The sequence below is a fragment of the Arvicanthis niloticus genome, chromosome 15 (assembly GCF_011762505.2).
Source record: "Arvicanthis niloticus isolate mArvNil1 chromosome 15, mArvNil1.pat.X, whole genome shotgun sequence".
NCBI lineage: Eukaryota > Metazoa > Chordata > Mammalia > Rodentia > Muridae > Arvicanthis > Arvicanthis niloticus.
The window spans coordinates 66,607,273-66,615,097 of record NC_047672.1 but is presented as its reverse complement, the minus strand read 5'-3'; the positions used below and the strand labels follow the sequence as shown (position 1 = coordinate 66,615,097).

Sequence of the window (7,825 nt, the reverse complement as noted above, 5' to 3'; positions counted from 1 at the left end):
AAGCAGCTGATCTTTCTCAAATATGTCATATTTCTCAAATTGTCATATTGCATCTAACAGAGACTGAGTGTATTAACCAGCGTTTTTTCTAAACATGTCAATAGATGCCAGCTATTATTTAATATGTGGGATTCAGTTTCATGGAACAGCTAAATTTAGATGCAGTTGCATTACTCACGAACAAACAAGCCAAAATGGATTTCTCACGCAGTAACCAGCTTAACAGGAATTTCTATAAAATTGCCATACATTGTCTTGTTATCTCAGAAGCTGGGACAAAAAGGTCTTTCTACTGTCTTATGTGGTCACTGTGAGGTTGAGTCAAGGGCTTGCTCATGCTGCCTTCCTGGTCTTCTTGTAGTCCCACTTTCTTGGTTTGGATTTCAATGCCTCATTCCCAGACAGCCTGAGTACCATTCCTTTGTTAGTGAATATAAGTGAGATGACCTTGGTGTTCTCAGTTTATTAATATAAATCTCAGCTGCTATGATTCATCTGTGCTTATGTTGTGCCACAATAGTAACAACAACAAAAATAAAATCCATAATGTTGCCATTAATTGTTTCTATATGTGTGTCTATATTTTAATAGACCATAATACCAATCATTGTTACAATGAAGTCAAGTCAATAAGGATTAATCATATCATATTGTTAAATTATTGTTAATCAGATTCCTAAAACGCTGCTAAGTGGGTAAATATATAGCACTTAATCACAACATTGTTACTGGCTAATGGACATTTATGTAAGTGCCTTTTCAAAATTAAATGATGAAACGAATTCACTGAAGTGGGCTTGAGGAAACCATCTCAGGAAACCTGTTTATATTTTAGTAGGATTTAATTCACTGCTTACCTGCTTTATTATTAGACATCCTGCTTTATAAGCTTAGCTTAAATTATTTGCCGTAAGCCAAAATACAATCAAAATTACTTTATTTAAATATACTTACAACATTCATCTCCTTAAAATTTGAAGTAAATAAAGCGAAGTTGATCTATACCTTCTGCAGGTAGGCATTTGATATCTATTACGTGTCACATGGTAACTGCCCAGCTTATCCTCAATTTTCACCTACCTGCTGAAAACAACTGCACAATTAACTCTCTAAAATGTCCCATTTTGTGTGCTGTGTCACAGGTGTTTGAGTGCTTCCAGTTTCCTCAGAAAGAACAGTTGCGCGCGGGAATCAGAACTTTCTAGTCTAGACTGCACTTCTTTTTCCAACCTTTGTTCTCTGGATACTGAATACTGATGAAAGCATTAAATAGAATTAAGCTATACAGTCACATGTGTATGGGGTTGGTTTGGCACTGCTATGTATTCAAATTCTAAACACTGGTCCCCAAGATCTGGTGATCCTTGACCCCAAGGAGTAGATCCTCACGGACACCAAATGATGCTATGTAACCTTACCTCCCAAGTTATCCCTAATTGGTTAATAAAGTCGCCTACAACCTGGGCTGGGCAGAAGAGATGGTGTGTGGAATGAAGGTTCCTGAGCTTGGAGTCTCAGGCAGGGACCATGAGGAGAGTAAGGGGAAAGAAGAAATAAGTTGCCATAAAGTTGCAGGGATGGTGAGGGCATGGCCATGAGGGCTGGCCTGATGCCCCCAGGAGGAGCATGGCAAGTGATATTTCAGGGATCACCACAGGGAAGTAGACAAATTAGCATAGAGGGCTGATCTCTACCCAGCTCTGCTGCTCTAATGCTTATTATAATCTGAGACAGCATGAGTCCAGGAAGCAAACGTGTGGCTAATGTTTCAGCAAAATGGTAAATGCTGGGACTTTCAGGACAACCCTTAAGGCTGTGGGAAAGGGCTCTGGATCCATAAGCTCAAACATATATAATTTCTCAACTATGCAACATATAAGGATATAGTATGAATTATGAGGGGCTTCGCAAGTCTAAAGGAACAAAGGCAGCTGCGTGGTCCAAGTCAGCTAATTTATCGTTTGTGCTTAATAAAGACAGACAGATCTCTGAATTCTTTTTGCAATGTTAAGAAAAAACCGTATGCTTGCTGTCTCTTAAGAATTGGAGTAGATGACTAAATTGATATGTAAAATAAAAGCCTGGACCTGTGTTCTGCAGGGGAGATGAGCCATCCAGAGAATTTTTTAGGAGGGAGGGAGAGAGAGAGAGAGAGAGAGAGAGAGAGAGAGAGAGAGAGAGAGAGAGAGTGAGTCTTGGAAGCAGGACATGGACAGAGAGGATCTCTTAGAATAGCAAACAAATAGAATATAGACAGAGAAATCTCCAGATAGAATGCAGAAAATAGAGACAAGCAAACTGGAAAAGCTGTATCAAGCATAACACGAGTCGTCAGCTTGGATCCACTTTGACTTAGAGCTGTCCTTTTCTCTTCTCCCACAGAGCCCTGATTTTAGAACCCTCTCCATGTCGAGGAGGCTGGTCCTTGCACAGAAGGCATAAATTTTAGGGAAAAAAAAAACCTGCTATCTCAGGGAGGTAACTTGATTTCCTTTTTAAAAAAACTACATACAAAATATCTATTCACAAGCCTGATCCTACAACTAAACTGCCAACTCTTTAGAAATCTCTATCTATGTCATTCTACGGAGCTAGATCACCTTTTTCTTGAGCTCCTCCAAACCTAAGAGGGCTTCTTAGCTTTCTTTCCTAGAACACCATTTGCCTGTGTCCTGCAAGCTGCTTCTCTGTGGTTCTTGCAGGCCCAGAAAGAGAATCCTTATCATTTACCCAGAATTTCTTCCATAAGGCTCCACCAAGCACGGAAGGGGTGGGAGAGCCTACTCACTTGATATGTTGTTGTCACGGTGGGGATGGGAGGGGATTCCAAGCCAAGTCAGTAGGGGCCAAAGTATTTTACCTTTATAGCAGCTCACGGCCACCCAGCTGACTTTGCCTCCCGTCATAGAGCAAAACTAGCGTTTTTCTTTTTTTAAATCTATGGGGAGTTTTAGAAGCACACACAAACTGCATCTCTTCAGAACGTACCTAACTGCATCTTACATCTATTTAAGCTGTTGTATTTTGCTACCAATTAGGTTTTCTATATAGAATAATCAAATATTCCATAATAGGGAAGCTGAAATTGGGATGTAAATCAATTTTTAAAGTCAATAAAAGAATAAAAGACTATACACTGTACAAAAAAAAAAAAAGGAGAAAAACTTACAAGTTTTTAGTCTACCCTAGAAATTTGAATATATTTTTGTTTTCTACGAAGAAATGGTAAAGGGTCTCCAATTATCATGTTTTAAATTTTTTGCTTTAACATTTATTTATGTGTGTTGATATAATATTACATTATTTTTGTCAATGTATAAAATAAGAAAATGGAAAACAGTCATCAAAATTGTGTAGATCCGATGGAAGCTTTTTTTGTTTTACAAACAACTCAGTTTTTCTTCAAGAAAGTTTTGCAAATTCAAAATTTAAATATTTTCTAGTCCACATTATCACTAAGAGCAACATTTTAAACCAAATTAACATTTTTTTTTTCTGAGCAAGGTTGTTTCGATAACACTAACCTTTACCCTAAGTCTAGTAATAATAATAGGCAGGTTTTGCTTGTTTACAGTTTTTTTTTTTTTTAAATGTGGCTCATTTTCTACTTTGAGTGAAGGAAATATTGCTTACATGTTACACAGATTTCATACAATTACAGCGGCTGGAAACTGCACACATTTAAAAGAAATTTTAATCATATAGAAGGTTATGGCTACTTCATCTTTTGTTGACATAAAATCAACAGATAACTACACACACACACACACACACAAAACACTTTTGAAAAATCCATTAGATGTTTCATTAATTTACATGAGCATCTAATAAAAGTCAAAGCAGATAAGACATTCGCTGTAAGGAATCTTTTTAGATTATGATCATAAATGAGGAGAATTAAGGATGTTGAAGCCCAGAAGGGTGGTATGTGGCTTAGATCTGGGCATTAGAAAAAGTCTTTAAGAAAATCATCAGCTTCAGCTGAAATCAGGGAGACCATGTTGGATTAGATGGCTTCTAGGTGGAGAACAAGCATCGAGGCAGCAGAGCAGTATGCTAAAAGTCCCAAGGCACAAAAGAAAGAGGTAAAATGTGAAATAACAAGGAGCATTTACAAGACTACGCTTCTCTATTTGTTCATTTTTGGGAGCCCTTGGCATAATGTAAGCCTATAATGTCACATGATTTATTCATAATTATATTTGTGTCAATTGGGTTCTCAGTAAATGAATGTTTTAGTCATTATGCATCTATATACGTATATGCACATATATATCCTAGTTAATTATTTATTGCTATGAAAAGATACCATGACCCAAGCAACTTATACGAGAAAGCATTTGATTGAGAGAGTGAGTCCCTGACCATCGTGGAAGAGAGCATGGTAACAGGCATGTAGGCAGGAACTGGAGCCATATCTGAGAGCACACATGTGAAAACAACAACCAGGAGGTAGAGGGAAAAAGAGAGACTGGGCCTGGTGTGGATTTTGAAACCTCAAGGCCAACCTTCTGTGACACATGTCCTCCACCAAGGACATTTACTCCAACAAGACTTCCTAATTGTTCCCAAACAGTTTCACTAACTGGGAAACAACCATTCAAACATATGAGTCTATGGGGTCCATTTTCATTCAAACCACCACCAGTGTACATACACAGTTTTACAGTCATAAGGAGTTTATCAATGTTTTATTATTTAAGACAATAATAAGTGCTATTGCATATAATAATGCATTCATATATAACATGTTTTAAATGATAAATGGCATGAGAAACAAATCAGATAGACAACACCCTTCACAATAGCCACAAATAATATGAAATATATTGCTGTAATCCTAACCAAGCAAGTGAAATACCTGTGAAAAAACTTCAAATCTCTGAAGGTAGAAATTAAAGAAGATATCAGAAGATAGAAAGATCTCCCATGTTCATGGATCTGTAGGACTAACATAGTAAAAGTGACCATTCTACTAAAAGCAATTTACAGATTCAATGTAACTTCCATAAAAATTCCAACACAATTCTTTACAGGCCTTAAAAAAGTAATTCTCAATTTTATATGGAAAAGCAAAAAACCCAGGATAGCTAAGACAGAAACTGCATAATAAAAGAATCTCTGGTAGTATCATCATCCCTGATATCAAGGTGTAGTATAGAGTAAATACTGCATGGTGTTGGCATAAACTAGACAGGCTGATCAATCAAAAACCCAGAAATAAACCCACATACTATATATAACATGTTTTGAAGTAAATCCACATTCTCCTTTTTTGGAAATCATTAATTAGCACTCTTTGGTGTTTTGTTTTATTATTTAAAACACATGATTAAATCAGCCAATGTATAAAAAAATGCTTACAACTGTATGGCTAAAATAACCATTTCTGCCATAATTCTAATCATTTCTGTAAGACTTCAATGATGAGGCCATATAAATTCGCAAGATATTGAATCACAATTCTGTAATCCTGGGGATGGTGGATTCCTTTTCTTAGAGGGAGATGATTGCTGAGTTACCAGCCAGTTTCTTCATAGCTACTAAAATGAATGCAAAACTAAAACTTCCATCTTGATCTTATTTTATGTCTGTTTTTTCAGTTAAATGCTCAGCGACATACTTTGCTATGGAAAGGTTCTACTTTAAGATGGTAATCCGTGTTGTCATTTTACCATAAGCTATTTCTGGTTCTTTAGTAAAACCTATTAAGAGTTACACGACATATTAAAATCACTTAGTTACTGTGACAAATTAATGTTGCCAGATAGCAGTCTTTGTAAATTTAAAGCCAAAAAATGAATTTCTTGAATACTCACAAGGCGACTCACCAAAGGGAGCTGAGACCAAAAAAAAAAAAAAAAAAAAAAAAAAAAAAAAAAAAAAAAAAAAACAGTTTGGATATTTTACAATCAGTTTTCATTGTGTGTCAGTCTGCCAAGGTGCAGGCCATGTGATTGGCCTTGGGTCCCATGTTCTATCAAGGACAGGAATGGCCAGGGCACGTTAGCTGATGGTTCAGTCTGACTATACTGATTATGGAAAGCAAAACTGAAGGAAAGGGTGCCTATCTGGAAAAATTGAAGTGTTCACCATATTCTTAATGTTAGGCAGTCTTGAGGCATCATCTCAGAGGAAGCTTCAGTAGACATGCATAGTTACCTCAGGACAGCGAGAAAGGTCCTTCAGAGACTTAGGTTCCTTTCTAAGAATATTGACCATGTTTATTTTGAACTATTTAAAATCTCTACCTCAATATGTCTTGAAAAAAAAAAATTCTCCTTTCAGGTTAAAGAAACAGGTAATGGTATCCGCTGTCTTCAGTACTCAATTTCACCACGTTTTAATTTCTTCAGATCTTCAAACTCAAAATCATTTGAGTTTCTTCTCTGCTGGAGGAGTAAACTAAAGATCCGAAGGATCAGTGGGTCAGCTGCACAGTCCTTCACTGTGGCGTTCCGGTCTCAGACCAGAGTTGATGCACATGGTACTGTGCCTGATGGAAGTGAGTGCCGACTCGCAGGGACTTCTGACTGTTCCCAGCCCACATCTAACTGTTCCCAGCCCACAGCAATAAATTCTATGATTATGGGGACTTTCGATACCAATAATGTCTACATTAATGTCGTAAAAAGCCCCTACAATGGCCAAACCCCAGTAGGAAACCCCAGCACCCACCGTGGGAAACTCTATAGGGTTATCAGTAGTATCTTGGCTGGATTCAGTGGATCACTGTGGAACCTGGAAATCAGTGGTTTGTTACTGGATCTGCTGACAGAATTATAAAGATCTGGGACTTGGCTAGTGGCAAATTAAAGCTGTCACTGACTAACTATCTCAGTTCAGTGCATGGTGTGATCGTGAGCATGAGGTGCTCTTACTTTTGTGGAGAAGACAAACAAGTGAAGTGCTGGGATATAACAAGGTTATATGGCACTATCATGGCCATCTAAATGCAGCATGTGGTCTGCATTTGCATCCAACAATCGATGTCCTGGTGACTTGTAGTCAAGATTCCACTGCTCGGATCTGGGATGTTAGAACTAAAACCAGTGTACACACTTTGTCTGGACATACAAATGCTACCATGAGTTGCCAAGCTGCAGAGCCACAGATTGTTACTGGGAGTTATGATACCACAATACAATTAGGGGATCTGGAAAGACAAGAGCAGCATTGACGAATCATAAGAAATTGGTCAGGGCTGTGGTCTTACACCTCCAACATTACACATTATGTCTGGATCTATAGATCACATAAAATAGTGGAAATTCCCTGATGGAGGCCTCATTCAAAATCTCTCTGGTTAACAATGCAATTATCAACTTGCTGACAGTTAATATTGATGTAGTACTTGTATCTGGAGCAGACAATGGCAGTATGCACCTTTGGGACTAGAGAACTGGCTATAATTTTCAGCCCATTCATGCAGCTGTACAACCTGGGTCTTTGGACAACGAATCAGGAATATTTGTTTGTGTTTTCAATCAGTCAGAAAGTCAGTTACTAACAGCTGAAGCTGATAAAACCATTAAAGTTTACAAAGAGAATGAGACAGCAACAGAAGAAAATCACTCAGTCAGCTGGAAACTAGAAATTATCAAGAGAAAGAACCGTTAGTGTCTGCATGGATGTTCTGTTCATAGCTTGGTATTGAGGATATCCAGTCATCCAAGAAGCTCACTTGCAGAAAATATTGCTGCTTTGTATTTTACAATAAACTGCTCCCCATGTCCAAGCAAGGAAAAAAAATACCAAGACAATGTTTGAGATCCACATGTCACAGTCTCATATTTAATGTCACCCATAAACAAATTCAATCTCT

At 37.6% G+C, this 7,825-nt stretch overlaps 1 pseudogene; it reads left to right on the top strand.

Moving 5' to 3' along the window:
- Nucleotides 1–4,010: 4,010 nt before the first annotated feature.
- On the top strand, nt 4,011–7,620 carry LOC117720477 (pleiotropic regulator 1 pseudogene; annotated as a pseudogene).
- Nucleotides 7,621–7,825: the final 205 nt, after the last annotated feature.